Raw genomic sequence first — 19,257 nt, 5'->3', positions numbered from 1 at the left:
AATGTCAAATGTGTCACGGTGGCTGATACTTCCCCACCTCAACCATAATCAATAAACTCTTGGAGGCCAAAGGAATCTGTAATTGTCATTGATTGGCAAATGGTCCATTCCCAGGTTCTAGCAAATCAGACTAGGGCATTCATGATTGGTTGGAAAAATGGTGGAATTCAGAGTCCAAGGATCTAGGTTCAAATCCCAATTCTGCTACTTACTACCTAGGTGATCTATGGTAAGTCTCCTTACTTCCTTTACAGAATGAGGAGGCTGGGCTAAATAGATTATCTGTAACTAACTAGGAGACATCAGATAGACCACTTAGTCTTTCAATACCAAGTTTTCCCATCTGTGAAATGGGAATAATAGCGCTCGTATTCCCTGACTTCCCAGGGTTGTAGTGAGGTTAGAATGAGATTACATATGCAAAGGGGCTGGTAAATTGTGAAGTGTTAGACAAATGTTAACTGTTACCACATATGTGTATGTGTGTATTTAGAAGCACATATATAAATAATATATAATCAATTCTATTATTTATATTATATTAACTGTAATTAATAAGGCATATAATAGCTAACATTTATATAGCACTTACTATGTGCCACGTACTGTCCTAAGTACTGACCTTACAACAACAACCTTCCAGTCTTGGAAGGTAGATGCTATTATTATCCCTAAGCCCAAAGATATGAGAGGATCCCTTTCAAGAAGCTTAGACTCTAATACAGAAGAATGACATCGATGAGGTGGAACTGTCCAATTCAACAAGCATTTATTAAGCTCTTACTAGGTTCCAGGCACCAAGCTAAGAACCAGGGATACAGAGTGATACAAAATGAAAACCCATCCTTGCTCCTAAGGCATGTCCTGGGGAGGGGGAAATACATCCCATAAACTACTAAATATGCAGATGAAGCTATGATTTATTAAGTGCTCTCTGCATGTTAAGGACTGGTTTCCAAGTGGAAAGGCTAAAAGAGCAAAAATTGATGATGATGGTAGTGATGATGACAGCAGCTTTTATTTAGTGCTTTAAGGCTTACAAATCACTTTGCATCTGTTATCTCTTTGATCTCTAAACAAAGCTGTGAAAGAGGTGCTGTTTTTAGCCCCATTTTTTACAGATGAGGAAATTGAGACCAAGAGAGATGAAATGACTTGCCCAGGGCCACCCAGCCAGTTAGTCTCTGAGGAAGAATTCAAATTCCAGTGTCCCTGCTTCCAAATCCAGCCTGCTCTTCCCTCTGAGACCTAGCTGCAAAATGAAATGGTTACTGTTTTCTAGGAACTTACATTCTAGCAGGGGAGAAAACCTGTGTGTGCACAGGTATATAAAGGTATGTAAGAAAACAAACACACAGTAATTTGGGGGCAAATATCACTGGTGAGAGACAGGAAAAGCTTCATATAAAAGCTAGTCCTTAAGCTGAGTTTTGAAGGAAACAATGGATTCTGGGGGTGGGGGCAGGATGGGAAGAGGGTGGGGTTGGGGCACTCTTAGGAGAGAGTGCCTTTCAGACTTGTAATTCAAGGACAAAGACAGCAATCATTTCTAGGAAGATCCGGAAAGTATCCTAGAGGAGGTAGTCCCTGAGCTGAGTCTTTAAAGAGCGTACAGCATAAGCCTGTACTCCACTCAACTGGTGTGTTTTATTTGGAATCTCAAGTATCAAAAATAGGTTTGATGAAACTTATTTAAAAAGAAAACCAACCAACCCAAGCCTGCCTCCTTCATCCCCTTGTACTTAAGCTCTTCACTAAATCCCATAAGCAAAGGGCCCTGCACCTGAGTAGCCGAGAACTGATGGTTTTCTTGTCCTCTCCTTCAAGGAAATAGAAGCTTAAGCAGTAAGGTACTTGCTCTAGGTAAAACATATCATGATTTCCAAGCTTGCTCTAATCCTATAAGTATACTGTACACACAGGTGGGGCTGCTCAGACCGTATTCACTGTAGGAGACTTAACCCTTCACACGACAATCCCCCTGTCTCACTCACCTTGGAAAGATCGTTAGCTCCCAAATTACAGAAGTTCATGAGCAACTCTGTGTGTGTGTGTGTGTGTGTGTGTGTGTGTGTAAACTATATTCAATAGACACAAACTGACTATGTGATTGTCTCAGTCAACAAACATTTACCAAGCACCTACTATACAACAGCCAAGTTACTTAACCTCTCAGTGCTCTAAGGAACTCTCTAAGATCATAAGTTGCAAAGAAGGTGTTAGTCTGTATTGGTAAAGGGCGTTTTCTCATCAGGATTTCCCCATATTAATGAAATCACAGGTCTCATCCCTATTCCTTTTATTCACATCTCTGTCACTACCCAATAAATAACTCATCCTAATGACAGAACACTCTCCTGGAATAAAGAGGAAAAAAAATAATTCATCAAAACAAACCAACAAATTGACCCTGCATGTGCTTCTGAATCCATAATCAACCACCTTGCCACTGAAAGGAGGAAGATGAACTTCACCTTGGGTCCCCTAGAGTCAAGAAGGGTTATTGTATTTGGAGTCATTTAGGGCTGTTCTCTTTTCCCTTTTCTTGTGATCAGTGTGCATGTTGTTCCTGGATTTTGCTTACATTGCTCTGTGTCACTGCATGCAGGGCTTACCCTGGAGTTCCTGAATTCCATCTTTCTTTCCTTATAGTACATCAATCCATTTTTGTTGTTGTGCAGTCATATCCAACTCTTTGTGACTCGTTGTGGGGTTTTCTTGGCAAAGACACTGGAATGGTTTGCCATTTCCTTTTCCAGCTCATTTGACAGATGAGGAAACTGAGGCAAACAGAGTTCAGTGACTTGCCCAGGTGCCTCACGAAGTTAATAAGTGTCTGTGGCCAGATTTGAACTCAGCAAGATGATTCTTCCTTACTCCAGGTCTGACACTCTATCCACTATACCCCATAGCTGCTCCAGAGTTAAGAGGGTTCAATACCTCATTTAATGGAGAAGAAAACTGAGGCCAGGAAGGGATCAATGGCTAGGCCAAGGTCAAATGGGTAGTAAGTATTAGAGCTAGCACGAGATGTCCCAGTTGTCCTGAGAGGACTTCCTATTTGCATCAACCATCCTCCATTCAGAACTCTCTGCCTGTCGCTAAGAGATCTCATCAGAGCTCTCCATGACTCCTCAGAAATACCGGAGGTGTGTGGCAGAAGAGAAGCAGCCATGAACACCAGCACTGTGCTGACATTAACATGACTTCTCATTGAACAAGCCCTTTTTCCTCCCATTGTGAAGAGGTGAAGCTCGCCAAGCGGATCTCAAGTTTGAACTCAGCCATGCATTGAAATTCTTTCATGTGCCAGTTCCCACGTGCCCCTCCACTCTTAGCTGTATTCCCCTTGGCATGCTCTCTGCTTTGGTCAAACAGAATGACTGGTCGTTCCCCATCCATCTTTGCACTGGTTGAGTCCCACACCAGAATGCATTGCATCCTCCTCACCATCTTTTGGCATCCTTATTTTTCCTACAATTCATACACTATCTCCCAATGAGAACAACAATTGCACCTACCTTTCAGGGTTCTGAGAATCATATGAGATGGTATTTGTAAAATGCTTTGAAAACCTTCAAGGGCTATAAATAAATTGCTATGTGCCAGGAACTGCCCTAAGCACTTTACAAACATCATCTTATTTGATCTTCACAGTGACATTGGTCAGGAGGTGGTATTATTATCCTCATTTTACAGTTGAAGAAAGTGAGTCAGACAGAGTTTAAGTGACTTGTCCAGGGTCACATAGCTAGTGTCTGAGATTAGATTTAAAGTCAACTCTTCCTGATTCCAGGTTCAGCATTCTAGAGTCTAGACATTGTGTTACCTAGCTGCCAATAAAAAGACAGATGATAGATAGATTAGATAGATAGATAGATAATATCTAAATGCTAGCAATTGTTGTTTGTTTGTTATTGTTAATGGAGGCCTTTCCTGCCTCACCCACACTCTCCAATTATGAGGGTGCTTCCTCTCTTGAAATAACTTTGTATAAAATTGGTGTTTACTTGTCTGGGTAGACGAAGCATCCTGCCAAGCAAAATGTGAGCTTCTTATGTATCTTTGCTTCCTGCATTGTCAGGAATTAATGTTTGTTTGTTGAATTGAATCTCAGGTAGGGTTCTTAGCAGGTTCAGGGACTCAGAGATCCTCTATTACCAAAGCCTGAGCCCCCTTTTAATGGGTCCTACTTGGTTGTTTACCTGGATTTCATCATTGACTCCAGAAATTCACCTTCCTGCAATGTAAAATCAATTCTGAAGCTCCCATCTTCTCAGTACCCCCTGCCCCTTGGGCTCCTACCTCCCTCTGACTGGAGAGTGTAGAGGGCAGACCTTGGAGAGCTCCTCCCAAACCCTCCATCATTTAAAGAGGAGGCCCGAGACATCTCATTACTTCCGACCTGAGTGTTGGACTTCATGCCCTGAATAGCTTCTCTCCCCCTTCCTTCTCCCTTTCCCCCTCTTCATGTCAGCCTCTTTTAATATATTGTCTTCCCCTATTAGATTGTGAGTTCCTAGAGGGCAGAAACTTTCTTTGTACCCCCAAGGCTTAGCACAGTTCCTGGCACATAATAGGTGCTTAATAACTATTTATTAGCAGACTGATGGCACCAATTTCCCTTTTGTTTTTAATACTTATTGACATATGTGGCTTTTACATAACCCCTCCTCATTCCAAATGTATCTCTTCCCCTTCCCTACTCATAGGGACATCCTTTCTACCCAATCAATCAGCATGCATTTATTAAGTTCCTACTATGTGCCAGGCACTGTGCTGGAAATGCAAATTCAGGCATGAAACCGTTCCTGTCCTCAAGAAGCTATCATTCAAATGAGGAAGATTATATATGATTATATATAGTATGTATGTGTGTATATGCATATGTATATGTGTATATACACACACCTAAACATACATGTGCATATATAATATAGATAGATATTATATAGACTATGTATGTGTGTACATGCATATGTATATGTGCATATATGCACACATCTAAATATACATATGCATATATAATAAAAATATTGTATAGACTATGTATGTGTGTATACGCATATATGCACATATATCCATACACATATATATGTGCATATGCATATATGTTTGTATATACACACAAGATACATACAAAATAGACACAATATAATCATAGGGGGAGGCCCTAACAGCTGGAGAAGTGAGGAAAGGTCCCCAACACAAATTGGGACTTGAACTCAGCCTTGAAAGAAAAACTAGAAATCCTAAGAGGCAGAGATAATAGGAAGGTATTCCAGGCATGGTGCACAACCAGGGCAAAGGCAGGAGGTGGAAGATGGAACAGCATGTGTGAGGAACAGTAAGAAGGCCTGCAGTAGTGGACCATCATAATTTATAAGAATATTGAAAGGTAAGAAGGGGCCAGGCTGTAAAGAGCTTTAAATGTAAAACAGAGGAGTTTTTATCTGATCCTTAAGGTAATAGGGAGCCAGTGTAGTTTATTGGGAAAGGGAAGTTAGTTTGACACGGTCAGGACTGCTCTTTAGGAAAATCACTTTGACAATTTAGTGGAGGTCGGATTGGAATGGGGAGAAACGTGAGGCAGATAGGGAGACCAATCAAAAGGCTAACGCAATGGTCCAAGCAAGAGGTGACAAGAGCCTGCCCTAGTGTGATGGTTGTGTGAGTAGAGAGAAAGCAACATATACAACAGGTGTTATGACAAAAATTGGAAACAGATTGGATATGTGAGTAAATGAGCGAAAAATCAAGGATGCCCTCAAGGCTGCAAACCCAGAGGATGGGAGATGGGGCAGAAGGCTGTTTCCTGGACAGTAGCAGGAGATTCTGGAAGAAAGGAAGGCTTGCAGAGGAAAGATAATGAGTTCTATTTTGGACAAGGTGAGTTTGTAATGCTTACAAGCAATCCATTCTGAAATGTCGAATAGGCCACGGGTTACATGAAACTGGGGTTTAGCTGAGAGACTAAGGTCAGTTATACAGACCTTAGAATCATGTACTTAGAGATGATCACTGAACCTGTGGGAGCTGACTGGGTCACCAAGGGAGATAACAGAGATAGAAAAGAAAAGAAGGTCCAGGACAGAGCCTGGCAGGGTAGCCACGAGTGGTGAGAGGCACGATGGGGTCAGAAGCCAGATTGCAAATGCAAAGGGTTGAGAAGTGAATGAAAGGAAAGCAAGAAGAGTTATTGAGTATAGAAACATTTAGTTGAGAAGGGGAAACATAGGATGACAGCTGTCAGGAACAGTAGGATCAAGTGAATATTTTCAAGAATGAGGGTGACTCAGGCAATGTTTGTGGGCAGCAAGAAAGGAGACATTGAACATTGGTGATGGTGTGATGAGAGTGGGGCAATTTACTGGAGGTGATGGAAGTCAAGGGGATGAAGGCAAGGAGAACAGCCACCTCATCTGTGGAGACTGGAATGAAGGAGGAAACAGTATTGGATGGTGTTAGGAAAGAAGGAAACAAGCATTTATTTATTAAGTGCCTACTATGCTGGACACTTTATAAATATTTGCTCATTTGATCTTCACAACAATTCTGGAAAGGACAAGCTATTATTATTCCCATTTTACAGATGAGGAAACTGAAGCAGACAGATTTTAAATGACTTGCCTAGGGTCACCCAGCTAGTAAGTATCTGAGCCTGAATTTGAATTCAGGGCTTTCTGACTCCAGGCCCCGTATTCTATCCATTGTGCTACCTAGCTGCCAGGCAAATAGATGTGAAATAAGGAGGCAGAAAAAATAAAAAAGAAATGGAATAGAAGTTAAAATCAGTTCAAAAAAAACCTACCAACACATCAACCAAGGTAGCTGAAGCTGGCTCTGGTCTTTTCAAAGACAGAGTTTCAGGTATGTAGCCAATCAAAAACGTTCCTCCCAACCATGTGGCTAGCTAACCAGAACCAATTACAGAATGTGCACATGTGTTCCACAGTGTCTTCAAGGAGCTTGCCTTGCATGTCATCACAATTCTTCCCAAAACAACTCTACAGGGTCCTCCATGGGGACATTGCATGGACAGAGCAAGCAGACGGGTTCTGAGAATTCATCAGATCCCCCTGACATGAGTCTGACAATGTATGCCTTGCTCTACACCCACTGGCATCTGCCTTTGCAAACGGGTCCATTTCTGCCTTTTTTCTTTGACGTCAAGTTAAGCTATTTTAATCACACAAGGTCCGGATCCAGATTTGTTGTTGTTCCTTTCATTGACATTGTTGCATTATATAAATTGATGCTCCTGGTTCTGCGGCTCTCTCACTTGGTATCAGTTCAAACAAGTCTTCCCTTGTTTCTTTGTATACATCATCCTTATTCTTTATTACAGCGCAGTAGTAATCTGTTACATCCATGGGACACATTTGGTTTAGCCATTCCCCAATCAATGAGCATCTACTTTGTTTCCAGTTATTTGTTACTACAAAACATGCACGATTCATCATAATATGTATTAAGCACCTACTATGTTGCAAATACTGCACTAAGAGCTGAGGACACACACACACACACACACACAAGTAGACAAAAGACAGTCTTCCTCTCCAATAGATTGTAAGCTTTTTGAGAGTGGGTACTATCTTTTGTCTTTCTTTGTATTCTCAGCCCTTAGCACATACAGTAGCTGGTACATAATAGGTGCTTAATACATGTTTATTGACTAGCAGTGGAGTCTCTGGGTCAAAGGATATGGACATTTCAATCTCGTTCTTAGCATAATTCCAGATTGCATTTTTGAATAATTGGACCAATCAGCAGCTCCATCACAAGTGTATTAATGTGTTAATGCTACACCATTTTTGTAGTGAAGAAAGCTGAGTGCTGGGCATCAGAAGTGGGTTGGGGTTCAGAGCCCAGAGCCATGGCCTCAGACATCCAGGCTCTGAGCTTCCCGCTGCTACCACTGAAGTGTCATTGGGGTATGTTTTCCAAAGCAGAGAGTTATTTAGTGCCAGGGGAAAGGTTCTATGGCATCGACTCTGGGACGTGAAGAATTCCTTGTTTAGACACAGAATTGGGCTCCTTGTAAGTTTTCCCAGACCACCTCATCAAGGAGTCTTATCTCAGATCTGGAAGAGAAGGGAGCTGCATTCCCTCAGTTTCCACAGCCTGATCAGTGCCTGGGCTCTGGATAGGGACTTTACATTTTACAAGAGAGTCAGGGTTCATGGGATCATAAATTTGAAGTTCTGAGTGCCTTCCAAAGTCACCTTGACCTCTTTGTGCCTCATTTTCTTCCTATGGAAAAGGAGGAAGTTGAACTTGGCCTCTGGGGGTCCTTCCATCTTCAATCCCCTTATTTTACAGATGAGGAAACTGAGGCCCAGAGAAATTAAGTAATTTTTCTCAAAGCCATACAACTAACAAGAATGAACATAGCTTCTGGCATTTATTAACTAACTATATAGCCACAGACAGTTTGCAACCTCTCTAAAATTCAGGCAACTCTCTAAGCCAAGAATTCTTCTTCTTATGCCCTGGATCCCCATTAGCAGTAGCAGCCTCTGGACCCTTCCTCTGAATGATGTTTGTTGCCTACATTTATAATTAAAGGAAAGGCTTAATTTCAGTTAGAAGTTAATGAAAATGAAGCTGTGATTTTTCCCCATTCAAAGTCACAGACCCCCTGAAATCTATTCCTAGACCGCTTGTGGTCCACAAACCTGAGGTTAATAGCCTTTGCTCTAATGCTCTAAGGCACAGATGGGAGTTCCCACACTGGGAGTTCTTTACCACCAATGAAACCACAGTTCTTTTACTTTTCAATATTTGTTCTCTTGTGATTGAAGGTGATGCAGGGCAATCTGTTTAGAGCGAACCCTACTTCAAACTTAGTGGAAAGAGCATGGACATGGGAGTCAGAGGATCTGGGTTCAAATCTCCACCTCTTCTACTAACTGACCGTGTGACTTTGGTCAAGTCACTTCTCTCTAGACCTCAGTTTGCTTATCTGTAAAATGAGAAGGTTGGACGAAATGGTCTCCATTTTTAGATCCGTGATCCTTTGAGTCTATGCTATCATCAGTGGGGCTCCTTTTAACTGAGCTCCCCTTTACCTTGCTCCCCTGGCATCTTAATGTGGTACTTCTCCTTCCACAGACACAGATCCCGATGAGTTACAAGATTTAGTCAGCATTCTTTATTTTTTATTAATAATGATCTCTTTATTACAGTGACCTACAGACCTCCATTCACAGTCCCAAACACGGCCCCTGGAGGAGAAGACAAAACCAGCTCGTAATACCATTTTTCCATCTCAAAAACAAACCCCAAAGGTAAATAAATACCTTGGCTGCTGATATCAACATTACTTAAGAGCTGATGTGACTGAAAAACTCGACATCCTGAAGCCAACATGGGACTGCGCCTCTTGGAGCTCAGCTAGACTGGTTCTCAGGCCCTCCCCATAGTGTTCCACAGGTTGTTGAGTCATTTTCAGCCATATCCAATTCTTTATGACCCCATTTGAGGTTTTTCTGGCAAAGATCATGGAGTGGTTTGCCATTTCCTTCTCCAGTTCATTTGACAGATGAGGAAACAGAAGCAAATAGGTGAAGTGACTTGCCCAGGGTCACACATATAGTGTCTGAGGTCTAATTCAAAGTCAGGAATATGACTATTCTTGACTTCAGGCCCAGCACTCTGTGCACTATGGTGCCACCCAGCTGCCCAGTGTTTCACAGGACCTGTCATCAGAGTCTTCCCTGCTAGAGCTTGTATTCCCCTGGCATAGCCTTGAACCCAGGGGTACCATTGTACACCTTTATTAGAGCATTAGAGGATTTGGGTAGAAATGTCTAGATTGTAAGCCCTTGAAGGGGGGATCTATTTTTTATCTTTGTGTCCACACCACCCAGAACAATGTCTGGCACATAGTAGGTGCTTAATAAATGCTTCTTGATTGATTATCAAGTGGATTGATTCCTATCAAATGAAAATGGGATGCTCCTCCATAACCTGATTTGAAGACACTGGTCCTCTGTAGAGTAGAAGAGGGGCAAAGAGGAGAGGTATCACAAAGGAAGGTTTAGTTTGTAAGGGGGTCATAGGATCACAGATCAAGAACTGAAAGGGACCTCACAGGACATCTAGTCCAATCCCCTCTTTTTTACAGATGAGGAAACTGAGGCCCAACGAGATGACATGATTTGCCTAAAGACACACAGGAAGTAAAATATCTGAGGTGGGATTTGAACTCAAGTCCTCTGACTCCTAAGTCAGCGCTTGTTCAGCTAGTCCAAGCTGAGATGGTAAGATCCATTTAGAGCCCTCAATGCCTTTGGGCTCTGCTAGACTCCATGTTCCATGATAGTAAGTCCTCAAAATGATGTGCCTCTTCCCCAGCTTCTTGCCACCACACTCCATGATGTAGGGATGTATTAATGTTGACTCGTAGCTAATGGAACAACTGGGGTCCTCAGAACATCACTTGGTTATGGTGGGAGCAAGCACAGGGATCTGAGGTGGGGTCTGAGGTCCTGAGTTCAAATCTCAGCTCTATCACTTACCCCTGTATGACTTTGGGGAAGTTATTTTACTTCTCTGTGCCTCAGTTTTCACATCTGTAAAAGGAGGGATCTGGAGTAAATCATCTTTAATGGCTCTTCTAACTCTGAAAATCCCAGGAATCCTCCCCTTCCCCCCCACCCGGGCCCCTCACCCCTACCCTCGCCTGAGAATGTTAGAACTAAGGAACATTGCAGGCTTGGATAGGAATCTAGGTATGGTGAAACCAACGGAACCCCATTTTCAGGAATCCCCTAGAAGAGAGAGGGCTCTTGCCAGGTGCGGTTTACAGTGAGAGCTCAGGCTTCTCTCTGTGTGTAATTCCAGCCCCGACAGGCACAAGAGTGGGGTGAGGGCTACCTGGAGGTGCCTGCCAGTCAGGAAGGAATGTTTCCCTGGTTGTTTATTGTATTTTTGGCATCTTCTCCCTTTTAAAGGGAGCAGATGTTGGGATCATCCCCATTCTCAAAAGGCGTTGTGTAATCCAGGAGAGCCCAGCTCCTTGCATCTGATCCCTCACACAAAGAACCAGAGACTCAAACTAATGGAGTTTGATAACCTAATACCCTCTGGTATTAAAGCAGACATTACCCATCCCTGGGGCTGGCCCTGCCTGACAATGCCTACTCATGGGATTATCCACTTCTTCTGGGACTGAAGACAGAAAAGAAAGCTGCCCCCGCCTTTAGCCTTCTTTCCATGGTAGTTCCATCACTCCTATTGGCACGTTGTGGGGACAAGCCGGCACAGGGTAACAGATGTCAATTACTTTTTCTGGCAACCCATCTCTCAAGCTCTGAGTGTCTTCAAGCTGACATAACATTTACACATCTTTCTTCCAAATCAGTTATTTAAAACTAAGAACAAAAGGTGTGGGGGAGGGGAGGAGAGAAAACAGAGGGAGGCCTCTGCCTGGGACAACCACTGTGGACAAAAATTTGCATGTAGCAAACTACATAGTTGGCAGGCTGTCCCTAGCTTGAAGCCAAAAAGGCTTCAACTTGACCTATGTAACATCCAAGCAAGCCGAGTGATGGGAATGGGTTAGTTCTGCTGGGTTTGCCTTCTTTGAGGAATGCAGAGACTATTCTTAACATAGACTAAGGGAGAGTCGAGGGGGAAGGGTGTAGATGTTATTCTCACATGGAAAAGTTTTGGGAGCCCTCCATAAGAGCTGAGATCTGTCTGAATTTACCCAACTTCACCTGAACTCTTAATGTGTTTCACCACCCCCCATATATTTCTAACCCCCCTCAATCCAAGGAAGATCTGATTTGTCAGATCAGAGAATTTAGATCTTCAAGATACACATTAGAAATAATCTAATCCAACCCCCACTTCATCTTGCAGAAGAGAAAACCAAATCCCAGAGAAGTGTCATGCCCTAAATGGTAAGTAGTGGATTGACTTTCCATCTCTGTACCTCAGTTTCCCCAATTGTAAAGTGAAGTTGAAGGGGCAGCTAGGTTGTGCAATGGATAGAGCACCAGCCCTGGAGTCAGGTGAACCTGAGTTCAAATCTGGCCTCAGATACTTAGCAGCTGTGTGACCTTGGCCAAGTCATTTACCCCTTATTGGCTTGCTAAATAAATAAATAAAATGAAGTTGAACTAGATAATCTCAAAAGTCTTTCTAGTATTCTGTACCTCCATTCTTCTGTTTTTATTTTTGTTGATATCTTTTTTTTTGCTTTTATATCATTTCATGTTAATCAATAAATAAGCATTTATTAAGTGCCTACTACGTGCCTGACACTGTACTAGGCACTGGGGACACAAAGACAGTGAATGAAACAATCTTGACAAACAAGGAGTTTACATTCTAACAAATCCCAATACATCCCTCCTCCCTCCCCCCAGAGAACTACCTCTTTTAACAAAAAAGAAAAGAGAAAAAGCATTTCAGCAAAATTAACCAAAACGTCAACCAAGCCCAATAGTGTATGTAATGTTCCAAATCCGCAGTCTGCCATCTCTGCAGGGAGGGAAGAGAGGTGCATTTTCACATCTTCTTTGGGTCATCATAATTACTCAACAATCAATTTCATTTTTATTGCTTTTCCGAGTTTTCATTATGGTATTCACCACGGATGCTGCTTTTCTGCATCAACTGACTTTACTTTGCTTCAGTTCCGATGACATTTCATGTCTCATATTATCCTTTACGGTCATCATTTCTTTTTTAATATTTTATTTTTCTCAATTACACATAAAAACAATTTTTAACATTCATTTTTTAAAAATTTGGAGTTCCAAATTCTCTCCCCACTTCCTGAGATAGTAAACAATGTGCTATAGGTTATATACATGTAATCATACAAAACATATTTCTATATTAGTCATGTTGTGAAAGAAGACAGACCAAAAAAACCCACGAAAAAAGTAAAGAAACTGAAAAATAGTATTCTTCAATCTGCATTCAGATTCTATCAGTTCTTTCTCTGGGTGTGGATAGCATTTTCCATTATGAGTCCTTAGGAATTATCTTGGATCACTGTATTGCTGAGAAGAGCAAAGTCACTCACAGTTGATCATCTTACAATACTGCTGTTTTTGTGTGGCCAGTTGTCTTGATTTTTGCCTTGCCACTTGACTCTGATGACTCTGGAGGAAACAGAGGCTGATGACTTTGTGCAGCTCTGTCTCACCTAAATCCAATTGGTCCTCTCCAAGAATGAAGGATGAACAATAACTAAGGATTTGGTCAAGCATCTTAACCTCTCTGGGCCTCAGTTTCCTCATTTGTAAAAAGACAGGAGAGTTAGACTACTTGACTTCTAAGGAGATTCCTTCTAGCTAGATCTGTGGTCTTATGAGTCTACATGGAGGGTACTGAGTGAGGGGCAGGAGGGTCTGTAACTGTGCCCTGTGACTGGTGCAGGTTCCATCAGTGGAAAAAAAAAAAAACAAACAACCAACCTTACTGAAATCCCACTTTTAAAGCTAGAAGGGAAGGGGCAGCTAGGTGATGGAGTGGATAGAGCACTGACCCTGGAGTCAGGAGGACCTGGGTTCAAATCCAACCTCAGACACTTGACACTAGCTGTGTGACCCTGGGCAAGTCACTTAACCCCAGTGCCTAGCCAAAAAAAAAAGCTAGAAGGGGGTTCAGAGGTCATCTAGTCCAACCCAGCCAATAATAATATCCAGCATTTATATAGTATTTTGTGAGTATTATCTCTTTGTCACCACAACAATTCTGGGAAGTAAGAGCAGTAATCATCTCCATTTAAAAGATGACAAAGCTGAGGCTGCGGAAGGCCAAACGGCTTGCCTAAGGTCACAAATCTAGTAGAAGACTGAAGCTGGATTTGAACCCAAGACTTCTGGATGCCTGATCCAGCCCTCTATCCAATGAACCACCCAGCTGCTTTTAAAAGATAAAGTCAAATGAGGTAACATATGTAAAGCACTTTACAAACCTTAACATGCTACATGCATGCTAATTATTATATTAATATTAAACTCACTCCCAGGGAAGTTAAATCACACATAAGATCATATATTTAGAAATTCAAAAACCCCCATTTTACAGAAGAAGAAACTGAGGCTCAGCAACATGAAGCAGGTCGTTCAGGGACATGGAGCTGATAAGTGCCCAAGGCAGAATTTGAGCCCAGGTCTTTCTGATTCCTAGTCTAGTATTCTCCTTACCACACCTTGTGTCCTCTCTTTAGCAACTGATTGAATAGGGAGAAGATCAGAGAAGAAAAAATCTTGTGTTACTTTGAGGTTGTGAATTTGGGTGACTGGTATGGTGATGGCACCTTGAAAAGAAATAGGGAAGAATTTACAGGATAATTTTGGGGAAGTGTGGAGATGATGAGTTTTGTTATGGACATGGTAAGATTGAGACATCTAGAAGACAGACAGGAGACGTCCAGGGAACAGTTAGTGATTTGAGACTGAAAGTCAGCAGAGAGATTGGGCTGGACACATCTATTTACAAACTCAATTAAGTTTAACTCAACAGGTATTTGTAGAATGTGTGTTATGTTCCCTGGCACCTATTACCTAGTAATAGGTGTACTAGGTGATTACCTAGGTACTGAGGCCAAAAGGAAGACAATCCCTACCTCCAGAGAGTTTATATTCTACTAAGGGAAAGCTACATATAAAATAAATCAATACAAAATATATACCAAGTAACTTATTACATGTTCACATACATACATACATACATACATACGTATTATACATATACATGTGTATACACGTGTATATGTGTATGTATGTATATACATATGTATGTATTATATATATGTATGTGTTTGAGAGGGAAGGAGAATGAGAAAAGAGAAGGGTCTCTTTGTGGGCTGCTTCCCGAGCATTTCACGCTTGCCTGAGTCAATCTTAAGTGCCATGGGGATTTACATACTGCCCTACAGGCCTACTCTGCCTTCAGGGATTTGACAGTGACATGGGGCATAATGAATATGAACGAAAACCTCTAAGTGTGAGCATCTACACAGGTAAATAGACAAAACAGGCTAGACGTGCTTCTGCTGATCAGCAAAAATCTGGGCTGAAATCTAGCTTCTGATACTCTCTACTTATGTGACCATGGGCAAGCTACCAGGACTTTTCTGATCTGCAGATTGCTCATTTGTAAAACCCTGTAGTGTTTACCTCAAGGGCAGCAAGGTGGTACAGTGGATAGAGTGCCAGGCCCAGAGTCTTCCTAAAAGACCTGAGTTCAGATCCAGCCTCAGACACAGACTAGCTGTGTGACCCTGGGCAAGTCACTTAATCCTGTTTGCCTCAGTTTCCTCATCTGTAAAATGAGCTGGAGAAGGAAATGGCAAACCACTCTAGTATCTTGGCCAAGAAAACCCCAAATGGGGTCACAGAGAATCGAACACAACTGAAGCAACTGAACAACAACCAGCCTACCTCACTGGCTGTGAGGACAATATGAAATCATGACCATAAAGTATGCTGTAAGCCTCCAAGTGCTCTGCCAATGTCCGCATCTATCATTGCCTCTCACAGACTAACTTCCTTTTACATAATAGAATTGTTCCAGATGAGTTGAGTACCAATAGCATTTTTGTAACTTGAATCCTGTGAAATGTGTTGAATTTCGAAAATGGAGATCATGTATTACTGTGGCGCAAGAAGTGGTGACTATGCATAATAGCTTGCATTTATGTAGTCCTTCAACATTTGCCAAGTATTTTATCAATATCATCTCATTTGATTTTCACATCAACCCTGGGAAGTAGACGCTATTATTTTTCCCATTTTACAGATGAGGAAACTGAGGCAGATAGCAGTGAAGTATCTTGTTCGGGGTAATATAGCTAGTAAATGTCTAAAGCAAAATTTATTTGTTTGTCCCCTCTTCTTTATCACGAGTATTTATAGTCAATCAAAACAAATTTCTGAAATGGTCATGTCCAAAAAGCGTTTCTCAATCTGCACCCTGAGTCCATCATCTCTCTGTCAGGAGGAGGGTAACACATTGCATTATGAGTCCTCCAGAATCTTGGTTGGTCTTTCTGTTTGTCAGAGTTCTTATGTCTTTAAAGTTGTTTGTCTCCTGGTTTTCTTATTTTTTTTTGCCTTTTTGGTGAGGCAATCTGGGTTAAGTGACTTGCCCAGCGTCACACACCTAGTAAGTGTCATTTGTCTGAGGTCAGATTTGAACTCAGGTCTTCCTGATTCCAAGGCCAGAGCTCTATCCATTGCATCACCTACTGGCTCCTCCTGGTTCTTCTTACTTCACTTTGTATTAGTTCAAAGTCTTCCCAGGTTTGTCTGAAATCATTCTCTTCATTATTTCCTGTAGCACAACAGTATTCCATCACATTCATATGCCATCATTTATTCAGCCAGCCCCCAAATGATGGGAACTCCTCAGTTTCCCATTCTTTGATACCCTAACAGAGCTGCTTATAAATATTTTTGTGCATAGGGATCTTTTTCCTGAGGCAGGATTTGAACTCAGGTCTTCCTGACTCAAATCCAGCACTGTAACTACTGTATCACCTAACTAAAATGCTGAGAGAAGCATGAGAAGATTTTTCTGAACTGATTCAGGAAAACAATAAACTTAATGTCACTGTGCAAATGGGAACAACTGAAACAAACAACTGAAAAACTCGAATGAAAGCATTGAATCTGAAGTCAAGAAAATCTGGATTCCAATCCTCCTGAGTAACTTAGCTGATTTCTGGAGAGAGGTACCTTCCAATTCTAAGACCTAGGGTTGAAGGACCAGCGTGGTTTTTAAGAGCATTAGGAAGGCTCCCCCAACTTTCTAATTCATTCTCAACCTACTTACCCTTGCCGAAATCCCACCCTTAGAGATTAATTCCTTGGTCTTAAACTGTCTTGAAACACAAACGGACAAAAAAGAATGATATCATATAGAGCCTTATCAGGCATTTATACTTCAATGTGAATGAGTTTATCAGATTCTTTCCTTCATAAGCTTCAGTAGGGAGAGACAATCTGAGGAAACCCAGTGGGAGGCATCCATAGATCAACAAGCATTTATTAAGGGTTTACTAAGTGCCAGATACTAGACTAAAGGCTTGGGGCTACAAAGAAGAAGCAAAATCAGAGCTGGAAGTCTGGAGGGTTGGAGAAGGGTGTGCAAGATGGGATGGAGAGCAATCTGGAATGATGCCCAAAGAGTTATTAAACTGCCTATACCCTTCGACCCAGCAATACCACTACTTGGTCTGTTTCCAAAGGTGATCAGGGAAACAGGAAAAGAACCTCTATGTTCTAAAAGGTTTGTAGCAGCTCTCTTTGTAGTGGCAAAGAACTGGAAATCGCAGGGATGCCCATCAATGGGGAATGGCTCAACAAGCTGTAGTATATGATAGTGACGGAAAACTACTGTGCTGTAAGAAATGATGAGCTCCATGATCTTAGAAGAATGTGGATAGACTTGCACAAAAAAAGTGAAGAGCAAAATGAGCAGAACCAAGAGAAAATGGTGTGTACAGTAACAGCAATTTTGTTTTAAGAACAATTTTGAGCGAATGTCATTTTGATTATTATAAATACCCAAATTAACTACAAAGGACATATGAAGAAAGATATTATCTTCATCCAGAGAAAGAACTGATGAATAGAAGTATGCATAGAATGATTTTACAAAACACAAAGTTGTGTTTCATGGTAGCCATGGCGGGGGGAGGGAAGAAAAAAAGGGAAAAAATGAAATTAACACAATAGCTTTATTATAGATTTAAAAGGATTAACAAGTTGTAAGTAATAGATTTGCAGCTTCATGTCCAATCATTTCTTTCTTATTCTACTATGTTATGGAAGTGCTTTTTTCATTTCTTAAGTTCAGAATAAATTTTTGGGGGGATGAGAATGAAGACTCCAAAAGGAAGCCTTGGTTCTTCCATTTTCTCTAGAGTTGATCTGCACAAATTATCAATGACTACTAATAATGGCTAGAATTTAACTTGCACTTCAAGGACTGCAAAGCACTTTCCATATGGTAACTCAATTGATCCTCACAATAACCCTGAAAGAGATGTGCTACTATTGTTCCCAATTTACAGGTGAGAAAACTAAGGCACAGAGAGGGTAAGCTCAGGGTCACACAACTAGCAAGTGTTGGGTAGCTAGGTGGCATAATAGTTAGAGAGCTTGACCTGAAGTCAGCAAGAACTGAGTTCAAATCCAGCCTCAAACATTTACTAGCTGTGTGACCCTGGACAAGTCACTTAACCTCTGTTTGCCTTGGTTTCCTCAACTGTAAAGTGGGGATAATAATAACATCTACCTTCCAGGGTTGTTTTAATGATCAAATTAGATAATAATTGTAAAGTGCTTTGTGCCAGGCGCAAAGCAGTAATATAATAATAATGCAGATGTATCAGATGGAGAATTTGAACCCAGGGCTATTCTAACTCCAAGTCCTTCAAGCTAGTCCCCCAGCCTCCTGTGGGTAGAACAAAGGACCAAGTGAGGTGTGGGGGGGTGAAGAGTGGAGGGAGACAAAATTTGAAACACTCCAGATCCTTGTCCTAATAGAGTTCACAGTCTAATGTCATAGAATTTAGAAGTGGAGTTGACCTTGGAGGTCATAAGACAACTATGGCATCAACATAGGGCAGCTAAGTGGCACCGTAGTGCACAGAGCACCAGGCCTGGAGTCAAGAAGACCAGAGTTCTACAAGTGTGTAACCCTGGGCAAGTCACTTCACCTGGTTTGCCTCAGTTTCTTCATCTGTAAAATGAGCTGGAAAAGGAAATGGCAAACCATTCTATTATCTTTGCCAAGAAAACCCCAAAAAGGATCATGGAAAGTTAGACACAACTGAAAAACAAATAAATAACCACAAAAAACCCACCAATAGGGATGACCACAGCACACAACAACACATGATAAATATATGAGACAGGCATGACAGTAAGAATTGACATTTCTATGGCTAGTGTTAGGTTTTCAACCTGCTTGTATACATTTGATCCTCGAAAGTTTTTTTTTTCTGAAAGGTAGGCAATAAAGGAATTATCATGACCATTTTACAGATGAGGAAACTGAGGCTCAAATAAGGCCAATGATTTTCCCGAGGGTCACACAATTAGGAAGTGTCAAAGTTAACATTCAAACTCAGATCTTGCTTGACCCCACATCCAGACCTCTTTCACTTAATTTTAAGTTACTTAATCTTATTACTTAATTTTATGTCACTCAAGTAACCGCTATCTGAAATTTAATGCATTATTCCACAGTGCCTTTCAACAAAATGCTATGGAA

This window comes from Vombatus ursinus, unplaced genomic scaffold (assembly GCF_900497805.2).
Source record: "Vombatus ursinus unplaced genomic scaffold, bare-nosed wombat genome assembly UNPS02014837.1, whole genome shotgun sequence".
NCBI classification, from domain to species: domain Eukaryota; kingdom Metazoa; phylum Chordata; class Mammalia; order Diprotodontia; family Vombatidae; genus Vombatus; species Vombatus ursinus.
This window is presented reverse-complemented; position numbering follows the sequence as displayed.